Source organism: Triticum aestivum, chromosome 3A, assembly GCF_018294505.1.
Source record: "Triticum aestivum cultivar Chinese Spring chromosome 3A, IWGSC CS RefSeq v2.1, whole genome shotgun sequence".
Taxonomy (NCBI): Eukaryota; Viridiplantae; Streptophyta; class Magnoliopsida; order Poales; family Poaceae; genus Triticum; species Triticum aestivum.
In genome coordinates this window covers 208,121,902-208,132,868 of record NC_057800.1, presented here as the reverse complement: position 1 = coordinate 208,132,868, position 10,967 = coordinate 208,121,902, and positions in this window count along the sequence as shown.

The following is a 10,967-nucleotide window of genomic DNA, read 5'->3' as shown; positions in this document are numbered from 1 at the left end:
CAACTCATGTCTATGGTTAGGAAACTTAACCATCTTTGATTAACGAGCTAGTCAATGTAGAGGCATACTAGTGACACTCTGTTTGTCTATGTATTCACACATGTACTAAGTTTTCGGTTAATACAATTCTAGCATGAATAATAAACATTTATCATGATATAAGGAAATATAAATAACAACTTTATTATTACCTCTAGGGCATATTTCCTTCAGCCTCCCACTTGCACTAGAGTCAATAATCTAGATTACACAATGATGATTCTAACACCCATGTAGTCTTGGTGTTGATCATGTTTTTCTTGTGAGAGAGGCTTAGTCAACGGGTCTGCAACATTCAGATCCATATGTATCTTGAAAATCTCTATGTCTCCCTCCTTCACTTGATCGTGGATGGAATTGAAGCGTCTCTTGATGTGCTTGGTTCTCCTGTGAAATCTGGATTCCTTTGCCAAGGTAATTGCACCAGTATTGTCACAAAAGATTTTCATTGGATCCGATGCACTAGGTATGACACCTAGATCGGATATGAACTCCTTCATCCAGACTCCTTCACTTGCTACTTCCGATGCAGCTATGTATTCCGCTTCACACGTAGATCCCGCCATGATGCTTTGCTTAGAACTACAGCAACTAACAACTCCACCATTCAATAAAAATACGTATCGGTTTGTGACTTAGAGTCATCCGAATTAGTGTCAAAGCTTGCATCGACATAACCGTTTACGACGATCTCTTTGTCACCTCCATAAACAAGAAACATATCCTTAGTCCTTTTCAGGTATTTTAGGATGTTCCTGACTGTTGTCCAGTGATCCACTCCCGGATTACTTTGGTACCTCCCTGCTAAACTAATAGCAAGGCACACATCATGTCTGGTACACAACATTACATACATGATAGAACCTATGGCTGAAGCATAGGGAATGACTTTCATTTTCTCTCTATCTTCTGTAGTGGTCGGGCATTGAGTCTGACTCAACTTCACACCTTGTAACACAGGCAAGAACCATTTCTTTACTTGATCCATTTTGTACTTCTTCAAAACTTTATCAAGGTATGTGTTTTGTGAAAGTCCAATTAAGCATCTTGATCTATCTCTATAGATCCTGATGCCCAATATATAAGTAGCTTCACCGAGGTCTTTCATTGAAAAATTCTTATTCAAGTATCCTTTTATGCTATTCAGAAATCTAGTATCATTTCCAATCAACAATTTGTCATCCACATATAATATCAGAAATGGTACAGAGCTCCCACTCACTTTCTTGTAAATATAGGCTTCTCCAAAAGTCTGTATAAAACCATATGCTTTGATCACACTATCAAAGCATATATTCCAACTCCGAGATGCTTGCACCAGTCCATGAATGGATCGCTGGAGCTTACACACTTTGTTAGCACCTTTTGAATCGACAAAATCCTCTGGTTGCATCATATACAACTCTTCTTTAAGATACCCATTAAGGAATGCAGTTTTGACATCCATTTGCCTAATTTCATAATCATAAAATGCGGCAATTGCTAACATGATTCGGACGGACTTAAGCATTGCTACGGGTGAGAAGGTCTCATCGTAGTCAACTCCTTAAACTTGTCGAAAACCTTTCGCAACAAGTCAAGCTTTGTAGACAGTAATATTACCGTCAGTGTCAATCTTCTTCTTGAAGATCCATTTATTCTCTATGGCTTACCGATCATCGGGCAAGTCAACCAAAGTCCACACTTTTGTTTTCATACATGGATCCCATCTCAGATTTCATGGCCTCAAGCCATTTCGCGGAATCTGGGCTCATCATCGCTTCCTCATAGCTCGTAGGTTCGTCATGGTCAAGTAATATGACTTCCAGAACAGGATTACCGTACCACTCTGGTGCGGATCTTACTCTGGTTGACCTATGAGGTTCGGTAGTAACTTGATCATAAGTTTCATGATCATCATCATTATCTTCCTCGCTAATTGTTGTAGGATTCACCGGAACTGATTTCTGTGATGAACTAATTCCCAATAAGGGAGCAGGAACATTTACCTCATCAAGTTCTACTTTCCTCTAACTCACTTCTTTCGAGAGAAGCTCCTTCTTTAGAAAGGATCCATTCTTAGCAACGAATGTCTTGCCTTCTGATCTGTGATAGAAGGTGTACCCAACAGTCTCCTTTGGGTATCCTATGAAGACACATTTCTCCGATCTGGGTTCGAGCTTATCAGGTTGAAGCTTTTTCACATAAGCATCGCAGCCCCAAACTTTAAGAAACAACAACTTGGGTTTCTTGCCAAACCACATTTCATAAGGTGTCATCTCAACAGATTTTGATGGTGCCCTATTTAACGTGAATGCGGCCGTCTCTAAAGCATAACCCCAAAACGATAGCGGTAAATTAGTCAGAGACATCATATATTGCACCATATCTAATAAAGCGCGATTACGACGCTCGGACACACCATTACGCTGTGGTGTTCCAGGTGGCGTGAGTTGCGAAACTATTCCGTGTTGTTTCAAATGAAGACCAAACTCGTAACTCAAATATTCTCCTCCACGATCAGATCATAGAAACTTAATTTTCTTGGTACGATGATTTTCCACTTCACTCTGTAATTCCTTGAACCTTTCAAATGTTTCAGACTTATGTTTCATCAAGTAGATATACCCATATCTGCTCAAATCATCTGTGAAGGTTAGAAAATAACGATACCCGCCACGAGCATCAACACTTATCGGACCGCATACATCAGTATGTATTATTTCCAATAAGTCTATTGCTCGTTCCATTGTTCCGGAGAACATAGTTTTAGTCATCTTGCCCATGAGGCATGGTTCGCAAGCATCAAGTGATTCATAATAAAGTGATTCCAAAAGCCCATCAGCATGGAGTTTCTTCATGCGCTTTACACCAATATGACCTAAACAGCAGTGCCACAAATAAGTTGCACTGTCATTATTAAACTTATATCTTTTGGCTTCAATACTATGAATATGTGTATCACTACTATCAAGACTTAGTAAAAATAGACCACTCATCAAGGGTGCATGACCATAAAAGATATTAGTCATATAAATATAACAACCATTATCTCTGATTTAAATGAATAACCGTCTTGCATCAAACAAGATCTAGATATAATGTTCATGCTTAATGCTGGCACCAAATAACAATTATTCAGGTCTAAAACTAATCCCGAAGGTAGATGTAGAGGTAGCGTGCCGATGGCGATCACATCAACTTTGGAACCATTTCCCACGCACATCGTCACCTCGTCCTTAGCCAGTCTTCGCTTAATCCGTTGCCCCTGTTTCGAGTTGCAAATATTAGCAACAGAACCAGTATCAAATACTCAGGCACTACCGCGAACATTAGTAAGGTACACATCAAAAACATGTATATCAAATATACCTTTCACTTTGCCATCCTTCTTATCCGCCAAATACTTGGGGCAGTTCCGCTTCCAGTGACCAGTCCCTTTGCAGTAGAAGCACTCAGTCTCAGGCTTAGGTCCAGACTTGGGCTTCTTCACTTGAGCAGCAACTTGCTTGCCGTTCTTCTTGAAGTTCCCCTTCTTCCCTTTGCCCTTCTTCTTGAAACTAGTGGTCTTGTTTACCATCAACACTTGAAGCTCCTTCTTGATTTCTACCTCCGCAGCCTTTAGCATTGCGAAGAGCTCGGGAATTGTCTTATCCATCCCTTGCATATTATTGTTCATCACGAAGCTTTGTAGCTTGGTGGTAGTGATTGAAGAACTATATCAATGACACTATCAACCAGAAGATTAACTCCCAGCTAAGTCAAGTGATTGTGGTACCCAGACATTCTAAGTATGTGTTCACTGACAGAACTATTCTCCTCCATATTGCAGCTGTAGAACTTATTGGAGACTTCATATCTCTCAATCTAGGCATTTGCTTGAAATATTAACATCAACTCCTGGAACATCTCATATGCTCCATGATGTTCAAAACGTCGTTGAAGTCCCGGTTCTAAGCCACAAAGCATGGCACACTGAACTATCGAGTAGTCATCAGCTTTGCTCTGCCAGGTGTTCATAACATATGGCGTTGCTCCTATAGCGGGTTTGGCACCTAGCGGTGCTTCCAGGACGTAATTCTTCTATGCAACAACGAGGATAATCCTCAAGTTACGGACCCAGTCCGTGTAGTTTCTACCATCATCTTTCAACTTAGCTTTCTCTAGGAATGCATTAAAATTCAACGGAACAACATCACGGGCCATTTATCTACCACAACATAGACATGCAAAATACTACCAGGTACTAAGTTCATGATAAATTAAAGTTCAATTGATCATATTACTTAAGAACTCCCACTTAGATAGACATCCCTCTAATCATCTAAGTGATCACGTGATCCATATCAACTAAACCATGTCCGATCATCACATGAGATGGAGTAGTTTTCAATGGTGAACATCACTATGTTGATCATATCTACTATATGATTCACGCTCGACCTTTCGGTCTCAGTGTTCCGAGGCCATATCTGCATATGCTAGGCTTGTCAAGTTTAACCCGAGTATTCTACATGTGCAAAACTGGCTTGCACCCATTGTTCCGGATAAACATCACATGCAATCAAATAAGTGATATGACATGGCCATCATCATTTTGTGCCTTTGATCTCCATCTCCAAAGCACCGTCATGATCACCATCGTCACCGACTTGACACCTTGATCTCCATCGTAGCATCATTGTCATCTCGCCAACTATTGCTTCTATGACTATCGCTACCGCTTAGTGATAAATTAAAGCAATTACATGGCGATTGCATTTCATACAATAAAGCGACAACCATATGTCTCCTGCCAGTTGCCGATAACTATGTTACAAAACATGATCATCTCATACAACAATTTATATAATCATGTCTTGACCATATCACATCACAACATGCCCTGCAAAAACAAGTTCGATGTCCTCTACTTTGTTGTTGCAAGTTTTACGTGGCTGCTACGGGCTTAGCAAGAACCGTTCTTACCTACTAATCAAAACCACAACATAGTATAGTGATTGTTTTTTGATCTTCAGAAAGAACCATGTTCATTGAAACCAATTCAACTAAAGTTGGAGAAACAGACACCCACTAGCCACCTGTGTGAGAAGCACGACGGTAGAACCAGTCTCATGAACACGGTCATGTAATGTCGGTCTGGGCCGCTTCATCCAACAATACCGCCGAATCAAGAATCAACTAGTGACGGCAAGCAATATGTACATACCCACGCCCCCAACTCCTTTGTGTTCTACTCGTGCATATAACATCTACGCATAGACCTGGCTCAGATGCCACTATTGGGGAACGCAGTATTTCAAAAAAAATCCTACGATCACGCAAGATCTATCTAGGAGATGCATAGCAACGAGAGGAGAGAGTGTGTCTACGTACCCTCATAGACCGAAAGCGGAAGCGTTAAGTAACGCGGTTGATGTAGTCGAATGTCTTCGCGATCCAACCGATCAAGTACCAAACACACGGCACCTCCGCGATCTGCACACGTTCAGCTCGGTGACGTCCCTCGTACTCTTGATCTAGCCGAGGCCGAGGGAGAGTTACGTCAGGACGACGGCGTGTTTACGGTGATGATGAAGTTACCGACGCATGGCTTCGCCTAAGCACTACAACGATATGACCGAGGTGGAAATCTGTGGAGGGGGGCACCGCACACAGCGAAGACAACTGTCAACTTGTGTGTTCTAGGGTGCCCCTGCCCCCGTATATAAAGGAGCATGGGGGAGGCCGGCTGGCCCTCATGGGGCGCGCCCCAAGTAGGATTCCTACTAGGAATCCTATTCCTAGTAGGTTCCCAACAAGGGAAGAGAGGGGGAAGGAAGGAGAGGGAGAAAGAGAGAGGGAAATCGAGGGGGCACCGCCCCCTCCTAGTCCAATTCAGACTCCTCAAGGGGGTCAGCCCTAGGGCCCTCTCCTCTCTCTCTCACACAAGGCCCATGTTGGCCCATTAGTTCCCCGGGGGTTTCGATAACCCCCCAACACTCCGATATTTATCCGGTGACCCCAGGAACTCACTCGGTGTCCGAATAACATCGTCCAATATATCAATATTTATGTCTCAACCATTTCGAGACTCCTCATCATGTCCGTGATCACATCTGGGACTCTGAACTACCTTTGGTACATCAAAACACATAAACTCATAATACCGATCGTCATCGAATGTTAAGCATGCGGACCCTAAGGGTTCGAGAACTATGTAGACATGACCAAGACTCATCTCCGGTAAATAACCAATAGCGGAACCTGGATGCTCATATTGGCTCCCACATATTCTATGAAGATCTCTATCGGTCAAACCGCATAACAACATGCGTTGTTCCCTTTGTCATCGATATGTTACTTGTCCGAGATTCGATCATCGGTATCTCAATACCTAGTTCAATCTCATTACCGGCAAGTCTCTTTACTCGTTCTATAATGCATCATCCCGCAACTAACTCATTAGTCACATTGCTTGCAAGACTTATAGTGATGTGCATTACCGAGAGGGCCTAGAGATACCTCTCCAACAATCGGAGTGCAAATCCTAATCTCGATCTATGCCAACTCAACAAACACCATCGGAGACACCTGTAGAGCATATTTATCATCACCCAGTTATGTTGTGACGTTTGATAGCACACTAAGTGTTCCTCCAGTAGTCAGGAGTTGCATAATCTCATAGTCATAGGAACATGTATAAGTCATGAAGAAAGCAATAGCAACAAACTAAACGATCATCGTGCTAAGCTAACGGATGGGTCATGTCAATCACATCATTCTCTAATGATGTGATCCCGTTAATGAAATGACAACTGATGTCTATGGTTAGGAAACTTAACAATCTTTGATTAATTATCTAGTCAATGTAGAGGCATACTAGTGACACTCTGTTTGTCTATGTATTCACACATGTACTAAGTTTCCGGTTAATACAATTCTAGCATGAATAATAAACATTTATCATGAAATAAGGAAATATAAATAACAACTTTATTATTGCCTCTAGGGCATATTTCCTTCACATGGTTACTCCATTGACCAGTACCGCAACCACTTCCGCTTTTTTGGGTGCTTTTGTTGCCCAATCTGCTTCAGCGGTAGTAGAGTGGTAGTACTGCTCCCCCAAGCGGTAGTACTGCTTCGGCAGAATAATGTCTACTACACAACTTTATTCTTGTAGACACATGTTGGGCCTCCAAGCACAGAGTTTTGTAAGACATTAGCAATTTTCCCTCAAGTGGATGACCTAAGGTTTATCAATCCGTGAGAGGTGTAGGATGAAGATGGTCTCTCTCAAACGACCCTGCAACCAAATATAGGAAATCTCTTGTGTCCCCAACACACCCAATACAATGGCAAATTGTATAGGTGCACTAGTTCAGCGAAGAGATGATGATAAAAGTGTAATATTGATGGTAGAAATATATTTTATAATCTGAATAAATAAAAACAGCAACGTAGCAAATAATAAACAGGCACAAAAATGGTATTGCAATGCTTAAAAATGAGGCCTAGGGTCCGTACTTTCACTAGTGCAATCTCTCAACGGTGCTAATATAATTGGAGCATATAACCGTCCCTCAACGTGCAACGAAGAATCACTCGAAAGTTCCTATCTAGCGGAGAACATAAGACGGAATTGTTTGTAAGGTACGAAACCACCTCAAAGCTATTCTTTCCGATCAATCTATCCTAGAGGTCGTACTAAAATAACATGAAGCTATTCTTTATGATCGATCTAAACAAGAGTTCATACTAAAATAACACCAAAGAAAATTCAGATTCATAATATTCAATCAATCACAAAGAACTTCAAACAGTGCCCCAAGATTTCTACCGGAGAAACAAAGACAATAGCGTGCATCAACCCTTATGCATAGATTACCCCAATGTCACCTCGGGAATCCGCGAGTTGAGTGCCAAAACATATATCAAGTGAATCAATATGATACCCACCTGTCACCACGAGTATTCAATTGCAAGACATATATCAAGTGTTCTGAAATCCATAAAAGTATTTGCTACCTCTTGAGCATGCGTTGGTTTTCCCTTGAAGAGGAAAGGGTGATGCAGCAAAGTTGCGTAAGTATTTCCCTTAGTTTTTGAGAACCAAGGTATCAATCCAGTAGGAGACCACGCGCGAGTCACCTCGTACCTACACAAACCAATAAGAACCTCACAACCAACGCGATAAAGGGGTTGTCAATCCCTTCACGGCCACTTGCAAGAGTGAGATATGATAGAGATAATGATAATAAGATAAATATTTCTGGTATTTTTATGATATAGATTGAAAGTAAAGATTGCAAAATAAAATAGATTGGAAACTTGTATGATGGAGAATAGACCCGGGGGCCATAGGTTTCACTAGTGGCTTCTCTCAAGATAGCATAAATATTACGGTGGGTGAACAAATTACTATCGAGCAATTGATAGAAAAGCGAATAATTATGAGAATATCTAGGTATGATCATGTATATAGGCATCATGTCCGTGACAAGTAGACTGACTCCTGGCTGTATCTACTACTATTACTCCACACATCGACCGCTATCCAGCATGCATCTAGAGTATTAAGTTCATAAGAACAGAGTAACGCTTTAAGCAAGATGACATGATGTAGAGGGATAAACTCATGCAATATGATATAAACCCCATCTTTTTATCCTTGATGGCAACAATACAATACGTGTCGTTTCCCTTTCTGTCACTGATAACCCACAAGTATAGGGGATCACAACAGTTTTCGAGGGTAGAGTATTCAACCCAAATTTATTAATTCAACACAAGGGGAGCCAAAGAATATTCTCAAGTATTAGCAGCTGAGTTGTCAATTCAACCACACTTGGATAACTTAATATCTGCAGCAAAGTGTTTAGTAGCAAAGTAATATGATAGTAGTGGTAACGGTAGCAAAAGGTAATGGCAACAAAAGTAATATTTTTGGTATTTTGTAGTGATGATAACAATAGCAATGGAAAAGTAAATAAGCGAAGAACAATATATGGAAAGCTCGCAGGCAATGGATCAGTGATGGATAATTATGCCGGATGTGGTTCATCATGTAACAGTCATAACCTAGGGTGACACAGAACTAGCTCCAATTCATCAATGTAATGTAGGCATGTATTCCGAATATAGTCATACGTGCTTATGGAAAAGAACTTGCATGACATCTTTTGTCCTACCCTCCCGTGGAAGTGGGGTCCTAGTGGAAACTAAGGGATATTAAGGCCTCCTTTAATAGAGTACCGGACCAAAGCATTAACACCCAGTGAATACATGAACTCCTCAAACTACGGTCATCACCGGGAGTGGTCCCGATTATTGTCACTTCGGGGTTGCCGGATCATAACACATAGTAGGTGACTATAGACTTGCAAGATAGGATCAAGAACTCTCATATATTCATGAAAACATAATAGGTTCAGATCTGAAATCATGGCACTCGGGCCCTAGTGACAAGCATTAAGCATAGCAAAGTCATAGCAACATCAATCTCAGAACAAAGTGGATTCTAGGGATCAAACCCTAACAAAACTAACTCGATTACATGATAAATCTCATCCAACCCATCACTGTCCGGCAAGCCTACGATGGAATTACTCACGCACGGCGGTGAGCATCATGAAATTGGTGATGGAGGAAGGTTGATGATGACGATGGCGACGGATTCCCCTCTTCGGAGCCCCGAACGGACTCCAGATCAGCCCTCCGAGAGAGTTTAGGGATTGGCGGCGGCTCCGTATCGTAAAACACAATGAATCCTTCTTCTATATTTTTTCTCCCCGAACACGAATATATGGAGTCAAGATGGACGTCGGTGGAGCTCCAGGGGGGCCATGAGGCAGGGGGCGCGCCCAGGGGGGCAGGGGCGCCCCCACCCTCGTGGCTAGGGTGTGGCCCTCCTAGCCTTGATTCTTTGCCAGTATTTTTTATTATTTCCAAAAGTAATCTCCATGGAGTTTCAGGTCATTCCGAAAGCTTTTGTTTCTGCGCATAAATAACACCATGGCAATTCTGCTGAAAATAGCGCCAGTCCAGGTTAGTTCCATTCAAATCATGCAAGTTAGAGTCCAAAACAAGGGCAAAAGTGTTTGGAAAAGTAGATACGACAGAGACGTATCAACTCCCCCAAGCTTAAACCTTTGCTTGTCCTCAAGCAATTCAGTTGATAAACTGAAAGTGATAAAGAAAAACTTTTACAAACTCTGTTTGCTCTTGTTGTTGTAAATATGTAAAGCCAGCATTCAAGCTTTCAACAAATATTATGAACTAACATATTCACAATAACGCTTAGGTCTCATGTTTAATCATATCAATGGCATAATCAACTAGCGAGCAATAATAATAAATCTCGGATGACAACACTTTCTCAAAACAATCATGATATGATATAACAGGATGGTATCTCGCTAGCCCTTTCTGAGACCGCAAAACATAAATGCAGAGCACCTTTAAAGATCAAGGACTGACTAGACATTGTAATTCATGGTGAAAGAGATCCAGTCAAGTCATACTCAATGTAAACTAACAGTAATGAATGCAAATGACAGCGGTGCTCTCCAACTGGTGCTTTTTAATAAGAGGATGATGACTCAACATAAAAGTAAATAGATAGGCCCTTCGCAGAGGGAAGCAGGGATTTGTAGAGGTGCCAGAGCTCGATTTTGAAATAGAGGTGAATAATATTTTGAGCGGTATACTTTCATTGTCAACATAACAACCAAGAGATGGCGATATCTTCCATGCTACACACATTATAGGCGGTTCCCAAACAGAATGGTAAAGTTTATACTCCCCCTCCACCAACAAGCATCAATCCATGGCTTGCTTGAAACAACGAGTGCATCCAACTAACAATAGTCCCAGGGGGAGTTTTGTTTGCAATTATTTTGATTTGATTTGCATAAAGCATGGGACTGGGCATCCCGGTGACCAGCCATTTTCTCGTGAGTGAGGAG